Source organism: Canis aureus, chromosome 12 (assembly GCF_053574225.1).
Source record: "Canis aureus isolate CA01 chromosome 12, VMU_Caureus_v.1.0, whole genome shotgun sequence".
Classification (NCBI taxonomy): Eukaryota; Metazoa; Chordata; class Mammalia; order Carnivora; family Canidae; genus Canis; species Canis aureus.
The window spans coordinates 53,244,346-53,272,108 of NC_135622.1; positions in this window are offsets into that span (position 1 = coordinate 53,244,346).

Genomic DNA, 27,763 nt, shown 5'->3' on the forward strand with positions numbered 1-27,763 from the left:
AGTTTCTCCAGTTTAGGATTATGGCCTGGGCTTCAACTGTGCCGTAGTCTCCAGTTTGCTTTCCAAGGGGTCCTGACGCCTTGACAACCCGGGGCTTTGGTGTCCCGAAAAAGTGGCCTATCAGAAGCAGCCTGTCCGTTCCCAAAAGCGAAGGCTGCTTTTGCTGCCCAGGCAGGCTAGAAGGCTTAGGGCCTGGACCACTAGAGCTACAACTCTCATAAAGGGTCAGCACCGATTCCTTTGCAGGAGTCGGACTCCAAGCATGGAAAGCACTGTTTGGGGGTGAAAGTGGCTCTGGGGGTCATCTCGACGCACATACCCCCAAACCCTAGAGGAACAGTCATGTTCCCTCTGGCGCATCATGCATTCGTGCCTCACTGTCTCACTGCCCCTATCCCACACCCACCCCATCCCGTATTTGGGATGTCCTCCTAGATTCTCTCCATCTTGTTTTAGGCTTAACCTACACTGAATTTAAAAGTGGATGAAGGGCAGCCCCGGTGGCACAGCAGTTTAGCGCCGCCTGAAGCCCGGGGTGTGATCCTGGAGTCCTGGGATCGAGTCCCATGTCAGGTTCCCTGCATGGAGCCTGCTTCTCCCTCTGCCTGTGTGTCTGCCTCTCTCTCGCTCTCTCTGAATAAATAAATAAATAAATCTTTAAAAAATAAGAATAAAAAAAAATAAAAGTGGATGAAATGTAGACCTAAGGGGACTGGTCTACTGTGTCTCCACTGCAGTTCTCCTGTCTGCTCTCCCAACTGCCCACAACCTTGCCATCGTGCGGTCCTTACTTATCTCTACTAACCCGGCTTAATAGCAGTTGCTTCTCATGGCATAGGATGTGACCCTCCCAAGACGATCGAACTCTTAAAGGGAGGCCCTGAAGCCTGAGCAGCTTCCAGGCTCTGGGGCGTGGGAACAATCGTGGTGGAATGACAGGTATCAGTTAGGTTGTTCTTTCTAGACTCAGCAATCTCCCTGGGAACCCCACAAATCCTAGCCGCCTAAGCTCCTATCTTATTGGGTCATCTTGGGGGCTCTCAGGGCTTCTCAGAGCCATCTGGCCAGAAAATCTGTATCAGCATGTGCGAAATCCCCCTTTGGCAACAATGGGGAGATTTGCCTCTACCCGTGGAATCTAAAACTGTTTGCTGAACTGGGGCCAGGCAGGTAGAAGACGGCAGCAGAAGGGCGTATAAGCTTGCTTCACCAGGAGTCGTGCCAAGACCCCTGCCGGTCTCTCAGATCCTGTGAAACCCCTCAGGAGAGTGAAGGGATTGGCCGTTGGCTTTGTCTCTCGTGGAGAGGGACCTTCTGGGTAGTATCAGTGTAGGACGTCAGGAAAGCCATTTCCTTTGTGGGGCTAATTTAGTGCCTGTTCACACAATGAGGCCGGCCTGCTAGGCCGCGTCATGAACCAAACTGGCTAATTTAAGACTGGGATCGTCACAGCCAGTGGTCACAGGCAGGGACACATCTCTCACCAACAAAGGAGCAGCACACATCAGCTAAGAATGACCCTACAAACAGGAGTCCCTCCTCCCCATCAGGTACTTGGCAGACAGCACCTCACTGCAATCTCTTGGGCCTTCCTCTTTGGGGTCAGGGTTGTAATTCCCTCTCTGACAAAGGAAACCCAAGACCCCAGAAGGAGCAAGTAGAAGCAGGACATGAGCCTGAATCTCTGACCCAAGGTCTAGTCTCTGCCATGAAACCTCTCAACCTCCACTGTTTCCCAAGAAGATTAAAGATAGAAATTAGGTCGTTTCAGCGTTTCACAAAACCCTAGATACACAGACTCGCAACTGTCTTCATGTCAGTACTGGTTCCTGCAGGTCCTGACAGAAGCCTGGCACTCAATATTACCCCCAGGTGTCCCTGTCAGAGCCTCTGAGGAGCTAGTATCACTCAGAAACCTGCCCTTCCATCTAGAACCCAACGCCCACCAACTGCCACCGTCTCAAGGGCTTCGGGGCAGAGTCTTTCCCCCAGATACTCTTCTGAGGCCTTAAGCTGTCCTCTTGCTAGTCATGGACACAGCCACAGTCACTGAATTCCAGAAAAGGAGTTAAGAATTACCTGGCCTTGGGATCCCTGGGTGGCTCAGCGGTTTGGCGCCTGCCTTCGGCCTAGGGAGCGATCCTTGAGTCCCGGGATCGAATCCCGCGTCAGGCTCCTGGCATGGAGCCTGCTTCTCCCTCTGCCTGTGTCTCTGCCTCTCTCTCTCTATGTCTATCATGAATAAATAAATAAAATCTTTAAATAATAATAATAATTACCTGGCCTTTACATGAGACTTTTCGTTGCCATTCCTTTCCATCTTATTTTTTTAAACATATTAATAAAGTTTATCTTATTCGAAAAATAACATTAATTTTTAAATTCACTATCGCTCCATCAATCAAGTATGGTTACCACTAATAGTTTTTTTTCTAACTTTTTCCGTGCGTAATTGCATGTCTGCTGCTGTGTTTTTTTTCATTATTATGACTAAATACACAATTTTATGTCCTGTCACTCCTTCTTAGTATCATGACATAACCATTTTCCCTCTGTTCTTATAAAGTCTTCGTAAACATCCTTTCAATAACTGTGTAAAACCTATTGCGAGGATGGAACACGGTTTACATGGTGAGTCCCCTGTTGTTGGGTCTCTAGATTATTCCCAATTTTCCCCTATTATAAACAATGATGTAATGAACATACTTGTTTATAAATTTCCTTCAGAAAGATTTCATGAAGTGGAATTACATGATCAAAGGGTATGAAGAGTTTAAGATTCTCGATATGTATATCCAAACAGCATTATAAATATTTAAATATATTTTAAACATTGACTCACAGAGTGTCAAAATAGGAAGAGAACTTTAAAATCACCTGGTTCAACCTCTTCTCCTTCCAGATGAGAAATCCCAGTGGTTCTATGAGATCATGGCCAACAGTCACCACTTGCTCAACACTATGGCCCCCACCCTCTATTTTATCCACTTCCAGCAACAGTGTGCATTTGGCCTTTGCTCACTTCTTTGTTTTTTTTCTGCCTGGAATATCCTCACATTGTCTCCTGGCCCATTTCTCCATGTGGAGAAAAATACACAGACATCAAGTCCTATGGGCTCCTCTCTGGGAGGTTCTGCTCCCTATTGGTTGATCATCCTCTGCTCCAGGAGCATGAAGGGCTTACAGGAATCCAAAGGTCCACTGGTGAGACCCCCCCTTCCTACCCTGAGGACCACACCCCTGATCCCATCCTCCATGCCAGGGGTGTGCCTGCCTCAACTTGTAAGCACATAGCAAGTGTTCAATCACACTGAACATTTTCTTTCTTCCACAGTCCAGGCCCAGCCCAGCCCTCAACTCTAGGTCATGGCTAGCCAGGCATTGCCACACTGAGAAGCAAATTCCTCAACCCCTTCCTGGACTCACCACTAACTCTGCATAGGGCACCCCAACAGCCAGGTCAACATCCAACACTGAGGCCATTGAGGGGGGAAAAGGCAAGCTTTCCAGCCAGAGACCAAGGTTCAAATTCTGACTCCAGCTCTTAGAGGCAGAGAGACATAGAGCAAGTGGCATGTGTCCTGACTACCAATGTTCTCACCTGTGGAACATTCTCATAGCTGCCTTACAGGGTAACTGTGAGGATCAAGCAACTATAGGGCACACGCTCCCTTTCCTATTACCCAGGAACTTGTCTCAATTTACTTACCCCAGTGGGCATCAGTCATGGGCAAGAAACAGAGTGGGCAGGCTAGAAAGAACCAGAAATGATCACCCCCTCCCCCTTCAAATGGCTACAGGCTAACTGGGACGTCTTTGTCAGGAAGTGATGTGTACAAAGACACTAAGCCTAACTGTGTAATTATGCTGGGATTCCTTCTAGTAATTAGCTTTTCCTTATGAGAAAGGCAAATAATTATCTTTCTGCCTCAGATTCAGACAGCATGTGCAGAGGCATCTATCCTCATATCCAGGGGTGGGGGGTGGGAGGGAGAGGATGCCACCCAACTGAATACAGAACTGTTTGAAGCCGCTAACTATTCTCAGAAATAGTCTGCACAGACAATGCAACATTTGGGAGGATGCTGAGGCTTTTGTGTGCTACTAGGGTGCTTCCATAGGACAAAAGTCGATCCTGTTTGAAAGTGGCACGCATGGGCACCTGGGTGGCTCAGTGATTGAGCATCTGCCTTTGGCTCAGGTCATGATCCCAGGGTCCTGGGATCGAGTCCTGCATCAGGCTCCCAGCAGGGAGCCTGCTTCTCCCTCTGCCTGTGTCTCTGCCTCTCTCTGTGTGTCTCTCATGAATAAATAAATAAAATCTTAAAAAAAAAAGAAAAAAAAGAAAGTAGCAGGCAGGTGGAGTCCAGCAGACAGCGTCGTCAGGAGGTGGTGGTCACAGACTGCTCCATCCCTAGGATACAGTGGGAGGTGCCAGCAGAGGGACCACATTGACAGAATGGAGGGCACATCCCCACGCCCTCGGAGCCCTTCAGAAACAAGGACCAGAACCCACTCTGAGCTGGCCTGAATTCCCACTTCAATCTCCCCATTTCCAGGGTCTTCCCCATAACCACCTTCCTTCCAAACCCAAACATGATTCTCCACCTGACCCTGTCCCTTCACTTGGCTAATGCCTTAAAATCTTTCAAGTGTAATCTCAGCTAGCAAGACTTTTGCCTTCTTTGAATATCCCCGGAAAGGGCTAAGGCTCCTCTCGAATTTCCCCTAACATGTGGTATTTCCCTCATCACGACGCTTCCCAGGTGGCATGGTCAGTGACCCTCACTAAAATAATGTTCTCGAGGGCAGAGACCACTGTGTGTTCATTTTATAGCTCGTGGAACTCATACGGTTCCAAGCACTCTGTAAAGCATTTGTGAAATGATTGCATGAAAATAACTGGTTGACTGACAAAGAATAGATTATTGATTAGGAATAAATGAGTGGGGGCACCCGGGTGGCTCAGTGGTTGAGCATCTGCCTTTGGCTCAGGTAATTCCGGGGTCCTGGGATCAAGTCTCACATCAGGCTCCCTGCATGGAGCCTGCTTCTGCCTCTGCCTGTGTCTCTGCTTCTCTCTCTGTGTCTCTCACGAATAAATAAATAAAATCTTTAAAAAAAAAAAAGAAGAAAAAAGAAAGAAATGAATGAATAAATGAATGAATGAATGAAGAATGAGTGTATTCACCAAAGAAGCCAAGCTTACCTTTGGACAGCCCTAAATGAGGGCTGGAAAGGAGCAGCTAGGAGACAGAGGACCCCACCCCGCCGCAGAGGGGGCTTTAGGTGGATCGCAGAGGGTTGGCCCAGAGCACAGGCAGGTGTGGCTGGCTGCCGACAGGCCAGCCCAAATTTCCCAAAAAGGCATAGAGACCAATGTCAGTAAAGTGCGTCCCGCTGTCTACAGACAGACGGACAAGGCTGCATTGAACTTGCTGTTTGATGCTTCAGTGTCACTTCCTCATAACCACTCTTTGGAATTGGAACTGAGATCGTTCACTTTGGGGACATCTATTATCCCAGGCTGTACGGTATTGCCTATTCAATATTTTCCTTGTGGACATTTTACATCTCCCCCGGCTCACCTGCCCTCCCTCTCCGGTCTAGTATCTTCTCTCTCTCTCTCCGCAGAATTCAGCAGGGACAAGAACCTCCCTGTCATCACACCCCCTGATAGGCCACGCTCTCCTGCCCGGGGATGGTGACCGCCACCTGACTGAGGCACCACGGACAGGGACCAGGATCTCTTTCCCTTCTGCACGCCTGGTGCCCAGGGAAGGTGTTCCAGGCCTGTTTGTATAAATAAACCAGCAAATGAATTGACACCTCAGATGTTTTGAAAACTCACCCAAACCCTTCCTGATGCCTCTGCCCACCTCTCAAGCCCTGAGAACCTGTCATAGGCGTTCAGATCATAAACCATCTTTCCTCCTGCCTGTGCTCTAACGCTCCCTCTGAAGGTGCCCGAAGTCACCCTACGGCTGGCTAGTTGTGGCTCCACGCTGTGCTTGCACTCCTCCAGGCCCAGCAGGAGGAGGGACCCAACAAGGAGAAAGACGTGGCACCTGCCTTCAAGGAGCTCACAGTCAGAGAGGCCCCAGAGCTGAGAGGTGGTGGCTGTCACTGCCCACAGCTGCTCACAGAGGGGTTGTCACAGAACCACGACACCCAAGGGGACAGCGGGAGTCCCATTCATGTGGCACCTGCGGGGACATTGCAGGTAACCACAAGCAAACAGGAGATGTGCTATTGCTGGATGGACCCAGGGGTAGGGGGGTGGCAGGGCTGGTCTGTGGGGGGCTAGAAAGGAGGGAGGAAGCTCCCAGGCCCTGTGGCTTTTGCATCTTGAGGGGCAGGGCCTCTGGCTGGAAGGCACCCCACTAGACCCCACTCTCTCTGCTTAGCGACATTCCAACATGCCAGGGGCCCACTCGGCAGGTGGGCACACCCTGCGGTGGGTGACCAGGGCCCTGATGGCCGGGAGGAGGGGGGCCCTAGGTAGGAAAGATCAAAAGCCCCGAATCACCTCTGGGGTCACAGTGACAAAATGCTTATGGGCTGGAAGAGGAAGGAGCCATTCGAGTGAGGAAATGAATGCTGGCCCTTTCCCCCCCAGTAGGCACAATGGGAGCCAGTGGGGAGGGAGGGAACAAAGCTGGCCCACTTGGGCGGGAGGCGGACGGTGGGGAGCGGGCCCTGTTCCCTGGCCCAGGAGTTAATGCAGGCCAACGACACAATGGGAGCGCTGACCCGACCTCGGCTTTAGAGTCACAACACTGCCGAGGTCAGAGCCGCCTGACCCCCAGCGAGGTTAACCACATCAAAGCCCCCGCGGATCGCCCAGCCCACTGTGCCCCTAATGACTGTAAAATTGGAGTTTCCACCAGCTTCGGGCCAGCTACCTCTTCAGGTAGCCCTAGAGCAGCGGGGGTGGGAGCCACCGGGATGGGGGACCCCCCAGCCCATCAGCTCATCAACTCAGCGACCTCTCCCCTCTTTCAAATGGTTCTGCGGGGACCACCCCCTCACCCACCCATACTTCCCAGGGCATCCGTCACACCTCCTGCCTTCCCTGTTCTGTCTGAGGTAGCAAGAGCAACACAGCTTTTAACTTGTTAGAACATTGAATCAGTAGGTAAAGCAGTTCAGTGGCCATCCTTTATATGGCTTTTGTTTCACCTGTTAGAAAAGTAAAGCATGCCTGCTTTGGAAAATAGAGAAGAACAAAAAGGAGAAGAATCATTCCAGAGAGAAGCTCTTGATGACAGGCTGACGTTCTTGGTGTATTTCTTGCTGGGCTTCTCTCTACGCTTTTGTTTTTACATACCCAGGGTCATTTTGTGTTTATAATTTCATACCCAGAATGTCTTGAGTTAATAATATATCTTAAGAATATTCTCATGAGGGACAGCTGGATGGCTCAGTCATTTAAAGGTCTGCCTTCAGCTCAGGTCATGATCCCAGGGTCCTGGGATCGAGCCCCACATTGGGCTCCCAGCTCAGTGAGGAGCCTGCTTTTCCTTTTCCCTCTGCCACTCGTCCTGCTTGCTCTCTCTCTCTCTCTCTGTTTCTGTCAAATAAATATTTTAAATCATTTAAAAAGAAGAGCATTCTCAAGAGATGTAAAATTCTTCATAAACATGGTGTTTAATATCTACATCAAGTTCTAAGAATATCATACCTAGGATAGCCTAGAATGGGCCACAGTGTGATTAAACATTCACCCTTAGGAGGTTTCTAATATTTTATTGATACAAATGCTTCTATGATGAACATCTCTGGCACATCCTTGATTATTCCTTTGCAGTAGAGTCTCAGTGACACATAACGAAATTATCCGATCAAAGGGTATGAATGGTTTGGAAAAAACTCATTTCAATTTTTTTCAAAGATTTTATTTATTTATTTGAGAGAGAGAGAGAGAGCATGAGCTCTCAGGCAGAAGAAGAAGCAGGCATCCCGCTGAGCAGAGACCCCCCCCAATGTAGGGCTCAACCCCAGGACCCCGAGATCATGACCTGAGCTGAAGGCAAAGACTTAACCAACTGAGTCACTCAGGCATCCTCATTTCAATTGTTTAAAAATGGTTAAGAACCAACCCATATGGTAATCACTGAGGACACAGGGACCATTAAGATATGGCCTCTACACTCTGAGAGCTCACAGAACATATGCACACACACCATGCTAAATGGATCACCATTACCACTCTCTATGGGCAATGGGGGGAGTGGGCAGGAAGAGGTAAAGTCTTCCCATACCACTGGGCTTCCTTGCAACACAGAACTTGGAAATTCTTTTGCCATGTAAGAGCCATTTACATAACATGCTACGTCTATGATCCCCACTCTTCTTGGAGTCAAGCTTATGGAAGATTAGTAATTTAAGACAGTACAGACACCTGCCACCCCCTCTGCCAAACTGGTTGCTCCTTCTGGGCCTTCACTGAAATGAACCCCTGCCTAGAATGCCTCATCCCAAAAAAGTTCTTCATCAGCCTCCAAAGGCCAGATCCAATCCCATCCCAGAAGTTTCCCCAGGGCCTCCCCAGCCCACCCCTAACTCTTTCCAAACCCATTGCCATGACCACAAAGATCAGCCCTCAGTGAAATGTGAGCTACTAGACAGCAGGCCCTGTCTTATTCATCTTACAGAATTTGGCATACGACTGGAATCCAATAATGTTTAATGAATCCATTGAAAGGCATATGCCTCGTGTTAAAAGATAAACTGAGGCACACTAAAATTTCTGAAGTTCAATATTCAAGCAAAAATCGATTCCAATTGCAGCACCAAACCAGAAGTGGTTAGGAGCAACCCCATGGGCAAGAACTAGAGGCAAGAGCTTTATGGGAACAAGAGAAAGCAAAACAAGAAAATTATGTGATTGACTATTGCTCCACGGGGTGTCTTACTTGGAAAAGCCTGGTTGGCTCTTTGTGATTGGTTGTCCTTAGGTTTCATTTTATTAACCTTGAGGCAATGCAGGCTTAGGTATTGGTTTGCTAACCAAGCTGCTAAGCATTAAACCCACCTTGCTCTAATGGCCCCCTACGGAGATTAATTTAACAAGTTCTTTGCTATTTACTAATTATTTCTTTTCTGTTTTCTTACCTCTTCAAATAGACTATGCAGCATAATGGTCAAAAGTTTGGAGTCAGGGGTGAAGATCATATCCCAGCTCCACCTTGATGGCCTCGTGGCCTTGGGCAATCTCAATTTTATCCTGTGTAAAATGCCAATAATAATAGAATCTATCTCTCTGGGATTGTTGTAAGGATGAAACAAAAAGCACCAGAAAGCAAGGAAGCTCTCTTAAGATTCTAGGGCGGTGTCAGAAGGACGCAGAAGCAAACCTGAAGGATTGCCTTCGACCAAAAGTAAAGAAAAATACAAAAATAACCAGAGATGGGACGCCTGGGTGGCTCAGCGGTTGAGCATCTGCCTTCAGCCCAGGGCGAGATCCTGGAGACGGGGGATCGAGTTCTACATCGGGCTCTTTGCATGGAGCCTGCTTTTCCCTCTGCCTGTGTCTCTGCATCTCTCTCTGTGTGTCTCTAATGAATAAATAAAATCTTTAAAAATAAATAAATAACCAGAAGGAGAGAAGAAAGAGAAAGAAGAAAGGAAAGAAAGAAAGAAAGAAAGAAAGAAAGAAAGAAAGAAAGAAAGAAAGAAAGAAAGAAAGGAAGGAAGGAAGGAAGGAAGGAAAGAAGGAAGGAAGGAAGGAAGGAAAGAAGGGAGGGAAAGAAAACCCAAAAGGAATGAAATGTGAAACATACAAAAATTCATGAGTTCCTAACAAGTTTTCAACCCCATTGTTCACCAAAGAGTCACTTAGGCACCAAGGCTTTCTAAAAATTGATGAAAAGGCGGAATGTATCATTTCAAAAGAAAAATAACCCATTTATCTCACATTAATTTGTTCGTACAGAGTCAGGGTTCAGGAATGTTATGCTTTACTGAACAGTTAGAATGTGAGTTTTTTGAGGGCAAGAAATGAATTTCTTCTTCTTGTGTGTTTTAATTCCTTCCTCCTGTTGATTATTATACAATTTTATACAATATTATACAATATTATACAATTATGTCGCCAGTTCACCAGCGACCAGGTCATCCTTGGGCTCGGAGCGGGTAGGCAACAAGTAGTCATCAATTCCCACTTCCGAATCTGCAAAAGTCTTCCCACATCACATTCCGCTACCTCTGACTTGGTAAGAGGCGAGATGAGTAAGTTGCACGGGCAGAAGGCAAGGGCTCTGGGAGGCCACACTTTGATCCAGGCAGGCAGTTCCCTCCATCCTCTCTCTGCCTCACTTCTTTGATGGGAGAAGAGGAAGGAATCTGCTTTAAGAAACCAGGTCATTAGAGCTAAAAGGGGCCGTCACAAAAACTCAATCCGACTGCCTTGTTTGCAGATGAAGGGACTGGGGCTCCCGGAGGTTAAGTGACTTGCCCAAGATCACAAAACCAGCCAGTTGGGCTCCAGCCGGGGATTCTTTCCACTGTGCTGCTTCTAGTAAGTCACTAGAAAAGAAATCAAAGTTTGGCTTTAAGATTGCAGAGACTGATTTGCTAAGGCAGTCACGCTCAGTTCTGCTTCTGGAGAAAGGGAGGGGAAAAAAAAAAAAAGAGTGGTTTCAATCACTCTGGGTGGTACCCGTTCCAGGTGCTTTTCTGCACAGTATTTGGAATGTCATTGGTGGAAATGTCGTGGCTGTTTCAAGTGGTTCGTGAAATCACAGCTTCTCCCAAATGTTCCTGGCATTCTGAGGGAGCACAGGAGCTGTGAGTCCCTACCCTCTCACCTCCAGCACGACCATGGGTACCAAATGCCATGACATTCAGACCAGGCCGGGAGAAGAAGGCCAGCAGAAAACCCCACTGCACATCTCAGTCCAATGGGAAAGGAGGAACCTTCAGGGCACTGGGGACTAGCAGCTAGGTCAACAGGTTCAAAGCATGGCTGAGATGGAGCCTTGGAGCATGGCCTCAACCAGTGCCATGGCTTAAATGACATCAAAATATGGATGTCACCGACACTGAGATCTCAACCTGACCTCCCCACTTCCACGTGGATGCCTAAATGGCACCATTACATGTCTGCTGTAGAGCTGTCGGTTTTCTGTCTCATCCCTCTCTCTCCCTCTCTCTCCTTCCTCTCTCTCTCTCTCTCTCTTTCTCTCACTTTCTCTCTCTCTCTTTCTCATTCTCATGCTTTCACTAAATATTCTTCCCACAGTCTTCTCATCTAGAAATGACACCTTCCGCTCAGTTGTTCAAAGTCAACCTCTGGGGATCCCTGGGTGGCGCAGCGGTTTGGCGCCTGCCTTTGGCCCAGGGCGCGATCCTGGAAACCCCGGATCGAATCCCACGTCAGGCTCCCGGTGCATGGAGCCTGCTTCTCCCTCTGCCTATGTCTCTGCCTCTCTCTCTCTCTCTCTATGTGACTATCATAAATAAATAAAATTAAAAAAAAAATTAAAAAAAATTAAAAATTAAAAAAAAAAATAAAAAAAAAACAAAGTCAACCTCTGGAGTCATCATGATACCGCTGTTTCCAGCCTCCTCTAGGTACCCCTTCAGCAAGTCCTATTGGCTCTTCCTCCAAATCACTTCCAAAGCCTGACCACGGCCATCCTCCTTCACTACTACCAGCCTAGTCCAAACCATAGTCATCTCCATCTCGGGCCATACCTGCTCCTAACTCTTCCCGCTTCCATTCATGGCTCATCCTTAACCCCCGTGCTCCTCCCAACAGGGATCGGCTTCTAAAGCTGTAAACCAGACCATATCACCTCCCCAGCAAAGGTTCCAGTGGTCTCCTACTGCACTTCAAATAAAATGCTCAGCCTCCGTAAGAGGCTCCTGCCTCTCTGTGTTCCTGTCGAGGACCTTCCTCTCACCAACTCTACACAAGCCTCATGGCCTTTCTAGCCTTTGAATGCGTGAAGCTGTGACCACCATCTAAGGATGTTCTCTACATAACTGCTGCCATCACGCCCCTCTGGGCTCATCTCAAACTTCAACTTCACAGAACCCCAGCTGAGCCTACTCTACACTTTTGCTTTTCTCTTCCTTACCGGTCTTACCACTATTCTCCTTAACACCATATTTATTCTCTTGAACGAACATTTATCCCCACTTTCAAGTGTAGGCTCCATGAGTATAGGACTTGACTTGTCTTGCTCAGGAATGTATCCTCTGTCCCACGCACATCACAGGTGCCAATAATTTGTTCAAGGTATGAATTCACCTTTTAAGGTGGGTTGAGCCAAGTGGAGAGCCTCTAGGAGCCAACAAAAAGAAGACTTCCCTCCAGAAATCTTCCTGACCACTTCCAGGATCCTGATCATCTATACACTACCGGTTCCTCAACCTGGCCACTCACTCGGGGTGAGTTTTGAAAGACATTGATGCCTGGGTTCTATCCCCAACCAATCTGATTTAATTTGTCAAGGGTGTGCCTGGACATTAGGAACATTGGAAATTCCCCAAGTGATGCTCATGTGCTGCCAAGTTTGAGAACCACTGGCCTACACTTCTTATGAAACAGTTCCCAGAAACCAAATTATGCACAATCCACATTATTTTCCATGTCTGAGGCTATCTCATATGGTTAGAGCAAGGCTCTCTGTTCAGAGGATACCGTTCACTGTTCTCTCTCCAGATGCCAGCCACTCAGGACGCCCTGTCCCTTGGCTACACTGAGCCTCAGCTGGGATGCCATCCTCCACATGCCTGGCATGGTTTTAATATTCTAGCTCATTACTCTGTTTAATTCTCTCTAAGGCACCTGTCACTGCCTGAAATTTTCCTCCTACAGATAAAGAGATCGAGGCACAGAAGGGCTAAGCAACTTGCCCACCTCCCCAGGGCTCCCAGTGGCAAAGCTTGAGAGTGGAACTCGGGCAGAATGGCTTCATGAGGCCCTGCACTCATTGGAGATGGCCCTGCCTCTGGTGCCGAAATTCTGTTACCAAATCCTAGCTTTCTCAAGTCTCTCTCCAGGTCTAAGGCTTCTTGAAGTGTAAATGAGGGACAAAATTAACCCCGTAGGAAGGGTGTTGTGAAGACTGATGGAATTCATCACTGTAGAGTCCCTTGAGTGCCTGACACATCGGAGGTGCTCTGATGCGTGTCTCAGGTCTGCTGTCCACTAGCTATATGACCGGGGCAAGTGATTTAACCTTCCTGGGCCTCAATTTCCTCATCTATAAAATGGGAGTAGTAACATCACATGCCTCATTAAGATCTTGTGACAATTAAGTACAATAATGTATTTAAAGAGCTTAGAAAGCTACTAGAACCATGTAAACTCGACAGATATTGCTTATCGATGGTATTATTATTATTCTGCTCCTGCCCTTGTCCAGAGGTACACATTCTACAGTTTAATCAGAGCATAGAAACCATCTCAGTGTCTGCCGTTCTCATTAATCCCATACCTTAGCCATCCTTTCATGACTCCATAGTTTCTGTAATTACCATTTATTTTAGTGACGGTGGACCACCATAGGGGGCCGACCCATTGGCTGGTGGGTTTTCAGTTCCACAAGCAGTTCTTTTTTTTTTTTTTTTTTTTAATTTTTTTTTTATTTATTTATGATAGTCACAGAGAGAGAGAGAGAGAGGCAGACACACAGACAGAGGGAGAAGCAGGCTCCATGCACTGGGAGCCTGATGTGGGATTCGATCCCGGGTCTCCAGGATCACGCCCTGGGCCAAAGGCAGGCGCCAAACCGCTGCGCCACCCAGGGATCCCCCACAAGCAGTTCTTGAACAGACTCTGGGCCTGTTCTGTCCTCAGGTCATCAAAAGATACAGAGAAATATTTGTGGGATTTATTCCCTAGCCTAGAGAAAAGAGCAACACAGTGGGATGCTGTGTTGTAGCTGAACCTACAGAAATTTCTTTATCAGCACAGAGGAAGAAGGGAGCAATATAATCTAAGAGGAGATTTAGATTTTGAAACAAAGCACAATCTTTCTCAAAAGATCTCTTGGTGAATATAAGCCAGAATGCTAAAAGATTGGGTTGGGGAAAGGACCCTAGAGATCTTCAGGTGCATGATGCTTACTTTATACCTGGGAAAGCAGAGACCCAGAGAAGGCAGGAGAATTGCCCCAGGCCATACAACACAGTGGTGACCTCAGCTGGCAGAAAGCCAGATGGTGCCTAGAGCCCACAGGAAGAATACAACAAGAACTTGGAGTTTTAGATTCAAGAGAACTAATGTCTGGACTGGCTACGTACTGCTGGGAGGACTTGAGTGGTTACTACCCCTCTCTGGGCCTCGACTGCCTCCCCAGCCTATTGCAGAGGTATGTGAACCAGCAAAATATTCCTAATTATTTCATAGAATAGAATTTAATTTAATATTTAATAGAATTATTTATAGAATTTGATTTTGGGTCGTTGTTGTTGTTGTTTTTTCTTTTCTTTTCTTTTAAATGCAAGTTTAAGCCAGTTTGCTGGCCTCAAAAATTTGGCCCTAATGGAAGTACGGCTAAGCTGACACTTCGCACAGGATTTTAAAATTTATTATCTATTTGAGCAAAGGTCTTCAAGATAGCTAATGGTGACAGGGAAACTGAGGTTCGAAGACACCAAGGGACTCTTCTGAAGTCATCCACCTGCTGGTAAGAAGCGGAGATTCAAACCCATCCTGCCGAGTCCACATCTTTTTCTACTGTGCTTTGCTGGAGTGATTTGGTTTTATTATTTCATAATTAGTTAACAGAATAAATACCTGCAGATTTCACCTCCACACTGTGAAAACTTGAAACATCAGCACATCAACTGAAATTATTTCTTAGACATTTAAGAGCCTATGTAAAGTTACTCACTTATTTCATTCATTCAAAAGGTTCTACGAGTAACCGAGTGGACACCAAGAAATCCTTCTGCCGTCCTCGTGCTTTGGGAATTACACACAGGCCTTGGCTCTCCTACATATTTTGTAGTTAAAAGCTGACAAATATTTATTGCAAAACTGCAGTGTGCCAGTTACTGTCCTGGGCACTGTCTCTACACTAGAGGATAAGCCAGCCAGAGCTGTGCACTTTCAAAGGGCCAGGAGCAAAGGTGTCAGGGGCCTAAAGGCAAGTTTTCCAAACTCCGCACCATGATGGGAGTCCCTAGTTAGAGACGATGCTTGGACCTCTGGGATTGCTTTGAAAAGCTTTTGGGAAGGAGGCCCTGTGGGAAATGCCTGGAACTCTCTCAAATTGGCTCCATTTCAGACCCCCAAGACCAAGAAAGCATTCAAAGGGGAGTCCTGAAGGAACCATTTATATGGAGATCTTCTCGGGGGGCTGAACAGGAGCTTGGACGCAGTCCACGGCTAACAGGGCTATTTCTGTTCCAACCAGAAGACGCCTAACTATCTCTGGCTTCTAACCAGTTATAATGGCTAAATACACCCACTTTAAAAAGAAAGAAAGAAAAAAAGAGAATGAGAGAGAGAAACAAAAGGGGAGAGGGAGAAAAAGAAGACAGACAGACAGACAGACAGAAATTCTAGTCAAGAAAGAAAAAAAAGGAGATGTGTTTTTCCTTTAGGCTTGTGGTATTGCGGAGCATTATAACTGCAAAGGGCCTCCCATCTTAGCATCCAGATGTTTGGAGTTAGAGGATCCTGATTCTCGCTCAAAAGAGAAATCCATGAGGAATGAGGGATGGACAGTGAATGGTCCGCGGGGCCCTTGTTACAAATCTCCATACACACTCCCTCCCAGCCTGGACTCACAGGTATTATCTGGGAGCCTGGTGATAGGTTACAGGGCCTGCCCCCTCCCTCCCCCCTCCATCTCCCCAACCTTCACCCTCCACCGCTCCCCCACCCTCTCTCTGGGGACCTGCAGAGGTAGAAGAGTAGAGTTTAGGAGCTGGACACTGCCTGGTGTGTAAATCCTAGCTCCACAGAGTCTCAGTTTTGTTTTGTGTATGAAATGGGGAGAGCCCTTGCGAGGGTGACACACAGCAGTCCCCAGAAAACTCCAAGAAAGCGCTGTCCCCTTCCAGTATGGGAAAGACTTCGCAAAGACTTTGTATGTGTCCAGAGAATGCATTCCCCTTCCGGATCCTCAGCTTCTGGGTGTACTCTAATCTGACTTGGACAGGGAAGGGGGGGCGGGGAATCCTGCCGAGATCAGGGCCACGCTGAGCCCCAGGTGGACCTTAAGGCTCATTAAGCATCCAATTGAGAAGAGAATGAAGCCGAGTTCAGCAGAATGACCCCCCTGGAAGAAAGGTAAGAAAGCCTGGCAATGCCCGCACTGACAATGAGGTCTACCTCTGATTTATCTTGCAACAGTAAAAATGTCAGGGTGCCTCTAAGCTAGTTAGTCCAGCTGTCAATATGTGCTGGTTGACCTAATGATTAACTAATTGATCACAGAGAGTTCCTAAGTGCTATCTCCTCATTAGAAGCCTTTGTGATGTTGATGGAACGAAGTAGGATCTCTGAAAGCATTGAGGCTCCGGGGGACAGCTGATCACAGGGCTTACTTGAGGAGCACCTGAGGGAAGAGGGGGACTGCTGGCCTGACCCATCCAGGGGCCTGAGGAGGCTCTGGGGTACAGCCAGCCGTCTAGACTCCCATACTCGCGGCAGCTTAACATGGTCCAGGGTCTCTTGTGTGAAGATTCGTCTTCACTTCTCCCCCCTTCTCTTTTATTATTTGTAGTTAGTTCTGGCATTGTCCCAAGGAACCCCAAAGCATCAAAGGTGACCTCTTGTCACTGGTGAATTTCAGTTGACTAAGCTGTGATCAACTGTTTCTCTTTACCGCAGACCAATGCTTCTCATACTTCCCTGTGTCTTTGGCTCTTGGGGTATTTTGTTCCAATGCAGGTTCTGATTGAGTAGGTGTAGTATGGAGACCACAGTCCTGTGTTCCGAACAAGCTCCCCGAAGGATGCTCCACGGACCACACTCGAATGAAAGGCTGGGATGGCATTTGTTCTCCTCTTGCTCATTAGAACAAAATCTCCTTGGGAGAGTAACACAGAACTCAGGAAGCTCCCTAATTGATGGGATTTTCTCTGTCCCTCCTCCTTTTTGGAGAGCTGATGACAACCCCTACCTCCGGTACAGCAACTTAGGATTTATGGGGTCATTTTCTTTCTTTCTTCTCATTGCTCTTCCACCCATCCCGTGAAGTAGTTCAAGGAGCCTTTTCTCTCCCCCATGTGTCAAAGGAGAAACGAGAGGCTCAGGGAGCTCCCATTTTCTAAGCAGCTCTGGTCTGTGTGGCCCTGAACAGCTGACTCGCCTCACCCATGCCTGGCCTCACCACGGGCTCACAGACCACAACTCTGGTGGTCTCTGGCCTGGATCAGAGGGAGGAGGTGATGGAGAGCTTCCTAGTAAGGGAACACCTTCTCACGCCCATTGATGGTCAGGAAGTTGCCACTGCCGGAGTCCATTCTCGTATCATCCTACCTTCTTGGGTCTCAGCACATCCCTCCATACTTAAAACAGCCGCCCACAGGGAAAAAAAAAAAAAAAAACAGCCCACAGGACACTGTTGGTGGAGATACAAACCGATGCAACCACTCTGGCAGAAGGCATGGAAGTTCCTCAAAATGCTAAAAATAGAACTACCCTACGCTCCAGCAATTGCCCTACTAGGTATTTACCCAAAGGATCCAAAAATACAGATTTGAAGGGGTACATGCACCCCAATGTTTAAAGCAGCATTATCAACAATAGCTAAACAACATAGAGAGCCCAAGTGTCTATCAACTGATGAATGGAGAAAGATTGGGGGCGCCTGGGTTGCTCAGTTGGTTAACCATCTGCCTTTGGCTCAAGTCATGATCCCAGGGTCCTAGGATCAAGACCTATGTCAGGCTCACTGCTCAGCAGGAAGTCTGCTTCTCCCTCTCCCCCTGTCCTTCCCCCTGCTGTGCTCTCTCTCTCTCTCTCTCTCAAATAAATAAATAAAATCTTTTTGAAAAAAAAAGATGTGGTGCGTATATAATGGAATATTACTTAGCCATCAAAAAGAATGAACTCTTAGGGCTCCTGGGTCAGTCAGTTAAGCATCTGCTTTTGGCTCAGGTCATGATCTCAGGGTCCTGGGAACAGGCTTCGAGTTGGGCTCCCTGCTCAGCGGGGAGTCTGCTTCTCGCTCTCCCTCTACTGCTCTCCCTGTTCTCTCTCTCTCTCTCTCTAAAAAAAAAAAAAAAAAAGAAAGAAAAGAAATGTTGCCATTTGCAATAAAATGGATGGAGCTAGAGTATATTATGTTAAGTAAAATAAGTTAGAGAAAGACAAATGTTGTATGATCTCATACGTGGAATTTAAGAAAGAAAACAGATGAACATATGGGAAAGTGGGGGGAGAAAAAAAGGAGAGAAGGAAACAAGCCATAAAGACTCTTAATAATGGAGAACAAACTGAGGGCTGATGGAGGGAGGTGGGTGGGGGATGGGGTAACTGGGGGAAGGGCGAAAAAGAGGGCACTTGTCGTGTTGAGCATTGGTTGCTGTATGTAAGTGATGAACCACTAGATTCTACTCCAGAAACCAATATCACACTGTATGGTAACTACCTAAAATTAAAGAAAAAGGGATCCCTGGGTGGCTCAGCGGTTTAGCGCCTGCCTTTGGCCCAGGGCGCGATCCTGGAGTCCCGGGATCGAGTCCCACGTCGGGCTCCTGGCACGGAGCCTGCTTCTCCCTCCTCCTGTGTCTCTGCCTCTCTCTCTCTCTCTCTCTCTCTCTTTCTATGTCTAAAATAAATAAATAAATAAATAAATAAATAAATAAATAAATAAATAAATCTTTTTAAAAATTTAAAGAAAAAAAAAAAGCCAGCAAGCATCTTGTGTCCTCAACGCCAGGCAACCTGCACATCTGGACTCTCCTCTTCACAACAACCTCGCAAGGTAAGATTTGCTATTTTCCCTTTTCCAGTTGAGGAAAGAAAAGCCTAAAGAAGCTAAATGACTTGCTCAAGGTCAGCCAGGTAGTTGCAGGGCAGGGTTCGGAGTCAGAGGCACTGGACACTTGGGTCTGCTCCCGCAGAAATCCGTTTACATCTCTTAAATGTATTACTCACCCTCTTCATCTCTACGCTCGCCCATATCACAGTGCCTCGCTCTTTGCGAAATGTCTGCCGTGCTCTGGAAACATCTGCTGAACAGAATTAAATTGAATTGAACTGAATGATGCTTTATAATACATTATGTTTCCATAGCTGATTGCCTCCTGAAGTGACTTGGAAATAGGAACACAACGTTGCATTCTCTAAAGAAAGTTAGGACAATGGTGTGCTTCTGAAATTGCGACAGAGAAAATGTTATAAACGGAACTACGGTGATAAACAGGGAGGCAGAGGGACGGTAATTATTTATTTCTGTTTTAATATTTATTTCATTCTTAGCAATAATAGATTTCATTTTTTATTTCATTCTTAGCAATAATAAATTTCTTTCTTTTTAATAAATTTCAATAATAACAACTACTCTCTCTTTTTTAGCACTTGTTATTTACCAGATAGCTCATCGGATATACATTATTTCACTTAAGTCCTCACAAAAGGCCTGAAGAGTAGGTGTTGTTATGCTCAGAGCTGTGGGAAATGATGCTCGGCAAGTTTCAGTGCCTGGCCCAGAATCACACCTCTCATAAGGGGGTTTCCATAGTTCCTCTGACTCCATCTCTCCCCTCTTAGCACACTATCTACCCAGTCTTGAAGCAAAGTTGGCATGAAAATGGGATCAAATTGGCTAATATGAACACTCTGAAATCACCTACAATATTGAGATCCTTTTCTCATATTTATGATTTTCTTTTTTTTAATTTTATTTATTTATTCATGAAAAACACAGAGAGAGAGAGAGAAAGAGGCAGAGACACAGGCAGAGGGAGAAGCAGGCTCCATGCCAGGAGCCTGATATGGGACTCGATCCCAGGTCTCCAGGATCACGCCCTGGGCCAAAGGCAGGAGCTAAACCACTGAGCCACCCAGGGATTCCCCTCATATTTATGATTTTCTATTCTCAACTCCACCCCAATCCCCATGCCCCACCCTTGAAAGAGATACACCCATGGCTAGGTGACGGGAAGAAGCGCAAGCCCAGAAGGCTTATCATTACAAAAAGCCACCCAGGTGCAGCCCCCGAAGAAACCCTTATACTTGGAGTTCTGTTCCCTGTGACACTTTAACTACAGCCCATCTTTCCCTTTCTGGTTAGACCAGGTTGTATTGCTTTTGGCCAGAGTCCCTGCCACACTCCCAGGGAGTGAAAAGAACAGGTACAGAGTCATCCAGAGAGAGCCACCAAGTAGGGATACGTTTCCGAGCACGAAAATATTAACATTTCGGAGCTCGTTTCATGAAAAGAACCATCACCCAAATACCTCACTCACAGTCTCGTTCATTCAGCTCAAATACTTGTTGAAAGAATGAATTACAGCATCTAAAGTGAATTTTTGCTCTGACTTTTCAAGTGGTGAAAGGAAAAGAGAGATCATAAAAGCTATGTTCATGTCTGGCTCAAATTGTCAGTAATTTCCCTTTTATAGAATTGATCCTCCGTGAATGACTTCCCCCGAGTTCCTGGCATAGTTTCAGACATGAAAAGCAAGATAAAAATATTGAAGAAGATCCTTCAGTTCCGCAGTTTGCTGGTCTCAAGTGCATCCCTTATCTGCCTCTGATGCAAAGACAGTCACCGCCTGGAAACGCAGGACTGGGCTGGGGAAGGGGAGCAGGTGGTCCAGAGGCGGGAGACCTGACTGTGACGGCCTCTGGTTGCCTTACCCTGCCCAGGGAGCCAGTGGAAGGGAGACAGAAGGGGTTCTCTCTCCATCGCTTGCACCCTCCGCACTTGACATCACGGACGTCAGCATCAATAACGTATTTGTTGGTGGGATGGGAGAAGGGAGGTGGGCAGGAGGAAGGAAGGAGCCTCCAGCCTGCTCCTCGAGGTCAGAGAGGGGCATGCCAAGAAGTGCAGCCGCGGGAGCAGAGAGGCAGGGGCCTGGACTCTTGGTGCAAGGGGCCGGGACAGGGAGGGGAAGCAGGGAGGCCGCAGGCAGAGCAGAACCGGGACCCAGCGGCTTTGCCCACCAAGCTGAAGAGCTTGGTCTTTATTCTCTAAATGACCCTCGTGGGGCAATGAACCGTTTCCAGGGGAGAAGACAGATACACAGACCTGTGTTTTATTTTATTATTATTATTATTATTTTAATTGGAGGTCAATTTGCCAACATATAGCATAACACCCAATGCTCATCCAGTCCTGTGTTTTAGAAGCAGTGGGGAGACGATGGGTGGGTGGGGAGAGGAGTAGCTAAGGGTGGCCCAAGGGAGCCCTGCGGTCATGGGGGCAAAGCCCGGGACGGCAGGAACAGGTGCAGGGCGGTGCGCGCCATCAAGGCAGGAACCCCCAGGTCTGGGTGCCCGCTTGGGCGCTGGGGTGAGAGCCTGGGCGAGCTGGGGGTGGGGCTGGGGGGGGTCAAGGCTGAGTCCCAGATGAGAAATAGCTACTCTCTGTTGCTTTTCTGTTTCCCTTTCATTTAGTTTGGACAAGAGAGGCACCAGGAGTTCAATGACGCCTTTCTCTTTCCAGCCGCGTTGGTCATTGACGGAGGGCGTCGGGGCGGGAGCGGTGCGGAGGCCGAGGGCCAGGGTATCAGCAAACACCGAGCCAAAGCCGCGCAGCGGTGGTTAAACAGAGGCCGCGCGGGCTGAGCACCTGCCGCGCGTGGGGCGCCCGCGCCCTCCAGACCGCGAGGGGCAGGGAAGGGGCGCGGCCTGCACCCCTGGGCCCCTGGGCGGCTCCGGGCCGCCACTCGCTCCTTCCCGCTTAACTCTCAGAGTTTGTTTTCTCTTGCAGTGATTGTTTTTTTCCTTTAAATTCTATCTGGGTTTTCTTTTCGTTTCAAAACAGCTGCCACCTGCCTCTCCCGTTTCAGAGTGACCGGGGGGGGGCCTGCTCTTCACCCCTCCTTGCGGCCTCTGCATCTGGGACTCTGGAAGACCCTGGCTCCCTCCCGGGGACCAGGAGCAGGAGCCAGCAAATGCCATGTGTCCAAGGCTGAGTCTCCACAGAGATCTCCTGGGTCCCAGGTGGCTCCCCGGGCTCCTGAAGCTGGGCCCCCCTCCCAAACCCTGGCTGCTTTTCATCCTCCAAGGTCTCCCCTCTCTGTGTCCATCTCTCTCTGCCTCTCGGTCTCTGTCTCTGTGTCTCTCTCAATCTCTGTCTGCCACCTGTCTCTCATGTGTCTCTTTCAGTCTCTCCCTGTCTCTGGGTCCGCATCTCTTGCTCAATCCCTCTCTCTCTCTCTCTCTCTCTTTTCAGATTTCAAAGCAAGCCCTTGAATGACGGACTATTCAGGCCAGGCAGAATGAGGCCTCTCTCGGGCTGGGGCCGCAGTCAAAGCCGCCACACTTCTAAAGGGGCTGCGGGCCGGTCTGCCCGGAGCGGGCGGTGGCGGCGGTGGCGCGGTGGCTGCGGCGGGCGGCCCTGCAGCCCGACTGGCCATCTGTATGCAAATCTCAGCAGACCCAGCAAACTTGCATCAGCCTGGCCGGCCGGCGGGCTTTACACTCAGCAATTATCAGTGCACATCGGGCCTTTGTGCCCGCGGCCCGGCTTTGTGGGTGCCGAGGCTGCCCAGCACCTGCGCCTGGGAGGTGGCAGATGGCAGGACTTGGCAGCAATATGGAAGTTTGCCTGAATGTGGCCGAGCCACAAATGGACATCTTTTATTTCTTCCTGGGGGTGGGGAGCAGAGGAGAGGGGATTAGTGCTGGATTACCATCCATTCATGCGCTGGGCAAATATTTATTGAGTGCCTACTATGTGCTCCCCGGCCAGCGGTGGAGCGGGGGGAGCCACAAAGGAAGGCCCCGGTGCCGGTGTTTCACGAGAAGGAGAACAAAAAATTCTGGGAAGGGGCTAGTGACATTCGCGATGGTTACATGCACACTTGGCGAGGCAGGTTCTGTTCCTGGGGACTCTTCCCCTCCCTGCCACCAAGCCCCCCCCCACAGAGCCACCTCCTGCCCGGCCCCCACGTGCCCACCCTACACAAGTGCCACCGTCGGAGTTCTTCCCACCCGACAGCGTGTGTTGTCTTGAACCCCAGCTGAGGCGGGCCTCTGCCAAGGACTCCAGATGAAGACAGAAAAAGGCTGTTTCTCTGTGGGCCTACCCTCGGGGTGGGAGACGATTTGGGTCGGCGGCGGTGGTCCCCGTGCTGCCTATGGATGGGCCTCCCCCGGGACCGCCCGTGTGAGACCTTCGCTCCGTGGAAGCCCCAGTGGGCCCTGTGCATCTTCAAACGCTTGCCAGAAACATAAGCTTACAGATCCTCTCACCACCCCGTGATGGGTGTTTTCTCCCTTCGACAGAGGAGGGGGCTGATTCAGAGAGGTTCGGGGAAGACGGAGGTTTGAGGGTGAGCTGGGGGCTGGGGGAGGGTGAAGAGATCAGACTATATCTCGGTCTCCTGGGCCCCAGCCTTGTGCTGTGGGGTGGTGGCAGGCAGATCTTTTCTTCAAAGTTGGTCGGTCTCTGCTTAACCTGGACCACTTTCACGCCTGCCTATTTAGAGAAACATTTGGACAGGGCCCACAAATCCTTATTTGTTTCCAAATAATGTACTCGCCTGGCACTGTCACTCCACACCTTGACCCCCTACCCACCCGTCCCTGACCCCACCCATCCCTGATCCTCACCCTGTGTCTCATCCTTTCGTTAGTTCCGAGCTCCTCGCTTGGTTGTATTGACCATAAACTACCTCCCGGGGAACCTAAGGCTTTGGGGACATACCTGCAAAGCTCCTGCTCTAATATATGGGATGACTTGTGTGAAAACATAGATGGAATGCTCTAGGAAAGCTGCTGCGGTTCCTACATGGCAAACCCATAAAACCAAAGAGTAGCATTCCCTGCCGGTTAATGAAAACAGAACCACCAGGCAAAACCAACGTCAATGCCAACACCCCCAAGGGAGAAAGTCAAGGCTGGGATGAAATGAGAATCAGGGATGAGGGAGGCTCTGTCTGGGGCTTGGCTCAGCAGCTGGGGGAAGGAAGAATCAGGGCAGGGACAGGACAGCATGCCTGTTGCACATGCTCACCGATGATAACTACTACTGTTTATGCAATTTGATGGCACACGGGCAAAATGTCCAATGTGCTGGATGGTGCTGGGACCATCTCCTATCACCAGGCTGCAGACTCCTGGGAACTGAACCCGAGTACACGATCCTTTTCTGCCTGTAATTACCACCCTAAAATAGCTCCCAGCCTAGGCTTGGGGCTCTGCTTATGGTCTTGGGTTCCAGGAGGTCCCAGGTAGGCTGGAAAAGTGCCCATCTGCATACTTCCTGAAGGAAGCTGATTCAACTCACCACGTCTGTCATGTGCACGGAGGCCATCGTCCAGGGGATGAGTCATTTTAAATGGGGGGGTGCAAAGACCCAGAAAGGGGAAAAATCCAGAGGTGCTCAGAGAACAGTGGGTTGCCTGATTCAACTGAAATAAGCTAGTGAGGAAAGAAGTACTTAGATGAAGTAAGTAACTGCAGGTCACATGGGGTCCTGACCCTCCAAGTCAGGAGGTGGGACTGGTTCCAGGTCCGTGGGAAGCCCTGAGGAGCTGTGGGCACAGAATGTGACCTGCTCAGGTCTCCACCAACTCGGGGGGGTGGGGGGGGTATTGGTTGGAGCAGAGGGGTAAAGAGAGCCAGGGAGTGGGGAAGCAAAGGGCGGAGGCTTTTTAAGATAAGTAGATGTTTCTTCCTTGATATAGGATGAGGTGGACTGGAATGGGGCAAAAGGAGAAGAATTTTGTCGCCTGGAGTCAGCATTTTTATCTGTAAATTTGGGATACTATTACCTACCTGACAGAAGGGTATAATTAAAGGGAGGAATGTATAGGAATGTGCCTGGCACATGGTAAGAACTTGTTATCTGTTTTATAAGTGATAACTCAGTGAAAGGATGGAAGAAAGTGAGGCAGGGTGGACAGGTGAGTGACTAGTAGATGGAAGGAGGAAGGGACAGATGGACAGTTGCTGAGTCCTTTCCTTCAAGATCTTGTTCAGATGCTGCCTCCTCCAAGAAGCCTCCCAGGACCTCCATTTTACTAACCCCCCACCCCCCACATGACCCCTTTCTCTATCCCCCCAACAGTAAAATAATTTCATCCTCTCTGAAGCTGCCATGGAGCACAGGTCCTTACGCATTTCCATGGTCACTTGCTCATTCAATTCTGCTCTTACTGCATCTCACCTCTAACCATGGTCTCTTCCGATGATACCATCTGAAAGTAGGCTCTGGGCAAACATTTGCATGTTGGGGTTTTAGAAAGGGCACGTGCTTCTGAATAGAGAATTTTTAAGATGATTTGATTTTATCCCAAAACCCAACCCCACACTTAACATGGAGCCTGGAGCAAATACACTTAATCCCACTGGACTCCATCCCTCACCTGTAAAGTGGGTGTTTACCTCACAGCGGGAGGCTGCCTAGGGCCCCCAGAATTCCTCTGGGAGGGGCAGGCGGGGCACTTGCAAAGGAGCCACAGAGGGAGAATGAGCTCCGTGAGTGATCCCCAAGCAGGGTGGCCCTGCAAGCCCAGGGTCCTCTTTCCCCTGCAACCTGACACGAAACGCAGCGGTCCCCGGACAGTTGGGCTTTTATGTCCAGCTAGGAGCCCCCACTCACCTGGCTCCGTGCCCACATCCTGCAAGACTACAGTAAGCTCCAGCAGAGCAGATCCTCTGGAGGCACAAGAGGGCTCCAATACCCTCACTGAAGTGAAGGCAGCCAGCTCTGAGAGATGCCACTGGAGTCCCTGTATCTATGAGACTGTACCAGCCTTTGAGATTGGGGTTCCCTTCCCCTTCCCAAGTCCCATCTGGGGCTGAAATTTTTTTTTTTTTTATGATAGTCACACAGAGAGAGAGAGAGAGAGAGGCAGAGACATAGGCAGAGGGAGAAGCAGGCTCCATGCACCGGGAGCCCAACGTGGGATTCGATTCCGGGTCTCCAGGATCATGCCCTGGGCCAAAGGCAGGCGCTAAACCGCTGCGCCACCCAGGGTTCCCCTGGGGCTGAGAATTTTATAGCAGATGCAACAGAGAATGGAGATAAGCAGGAGGGAATTCTCTTCAACATTCTAGAAGAGTCCTTGAGTTCACTTTGTGGATACTATTTTTTGGTTTTGGTTTTGTTCTATAAACAGCAAGCTGGAAAGCTCCCCTGACTTAATGTTGGAACTAGAAACGTAGACATAGAAGGAATCATTAGGTCCAATCTCTCTCCTAGTGCGAGAGGACACCCCCATCACACACACACACACACACACACACACACACACACACACCTTTCCCATCTTCTAGTCTTCTGAATCCTGTCAGCAAGAGAGAAAGATCCTGCTCCCCAGGCCTTCTGCAACTCTGCTGTGTGGCTCCGAATACCAAGAAGCTCTCTCTTGCTCTGGTTAGGACCCTGCCACACAAATCAGGCTTCTGTATTAATCTAGATTCCTCACACCCACCAGGAGGCTTCTGACCCCAGGGGGTCTTTCTCTCTTTTGAATTTTCTGACAGTAAAACGCATTTGACCCCTTAACATAGGTAATGCACTGTTAACGGATTTCCCATGTGCAATGCAACTTCTCCTCTCCTCGGCCTTAGTTTGGGGTTGCTACAGCGAAGACGACGAACAGGAGGACTTCCACAGCAAAGATGGGTTCTTCCTGTCAGCTCTGGAGGCTGGAGGGCTGAGATCAGCAAGCTACCATGGTCGGTACTGGAGTGGGCTCTCTTCCTGGCTTGTTTTGCCTGTGTCCTCACATCCTCCTCTACTTACAGGGGCATGGATCACATTCAAGAGAGCTCCACCCTCATAACCTAATTACCTTCCAGAACCCCCATCTCCCAAAACGATCCTATCACGATTTCAACATATGAATGTGTTGGGGGCACCAACACTCAGTCCATAGCACTCCCTCTTCTGATCTAGGTTTCAGGCTCCTGGAATGAGGGTCTGTATCTTATTCATCTCCATTCCCCAATGTCCTTGTCCAGAGCCTGGCACAGAGGGGGTGCTTCTTCGTTCTTTGAGCAAATACTTACTGAAATTCTACTATGTGTCAGACACTGGGGACATGGGGATGAATAAAGCACCATCACTTCCTTCTAGAAGTTAATTCTAGCCCCCCAAATAGTTGTCGATTGAGTGTTGATTAATTTCCAACATTAATTTGAGGCTCATTTAGGCTAAAAAGGGGCAGCAAGGCCAGGGCTGCTTTGAAACCCAGCACATCTCTGCTCCTCGTAGCAGAACAGGCTCTGCGCCCCGGAGAGCCTGACCCATCGCTCACCATTATTCCCTTCTTTCTGAGAAAGTCCAGAGGGCAAAATCATAGTGCAAACACTTTGGCGGCAAGAGTAATGGAGCACACATAGGGAGAAAGAAAGAACTACATTGTGAAATGTGATTCTGGACCAGATGTCATTTTTGGAAGAATAGAAAGCAGCATGGGGTGAGTGTGTGTGTGTGTGTGTGTGTGTGTGTGTGTGTACACACACACACGTCCATGCGTGTGCATGCATGTATGTGAGTAGAAGGAGAGAATGGCCTTGGGAACCAAAAGACGAGTTCCCAATTCATATCTGCCAGGAACCTGCCATGTGGGACAAGGTAAGCAGTTTCCCTAGGCCTCACCTGAAAATACAAGAGACTGGAAGAGCTGAGTTCTGTGCTTCTACTATTGCACGTGC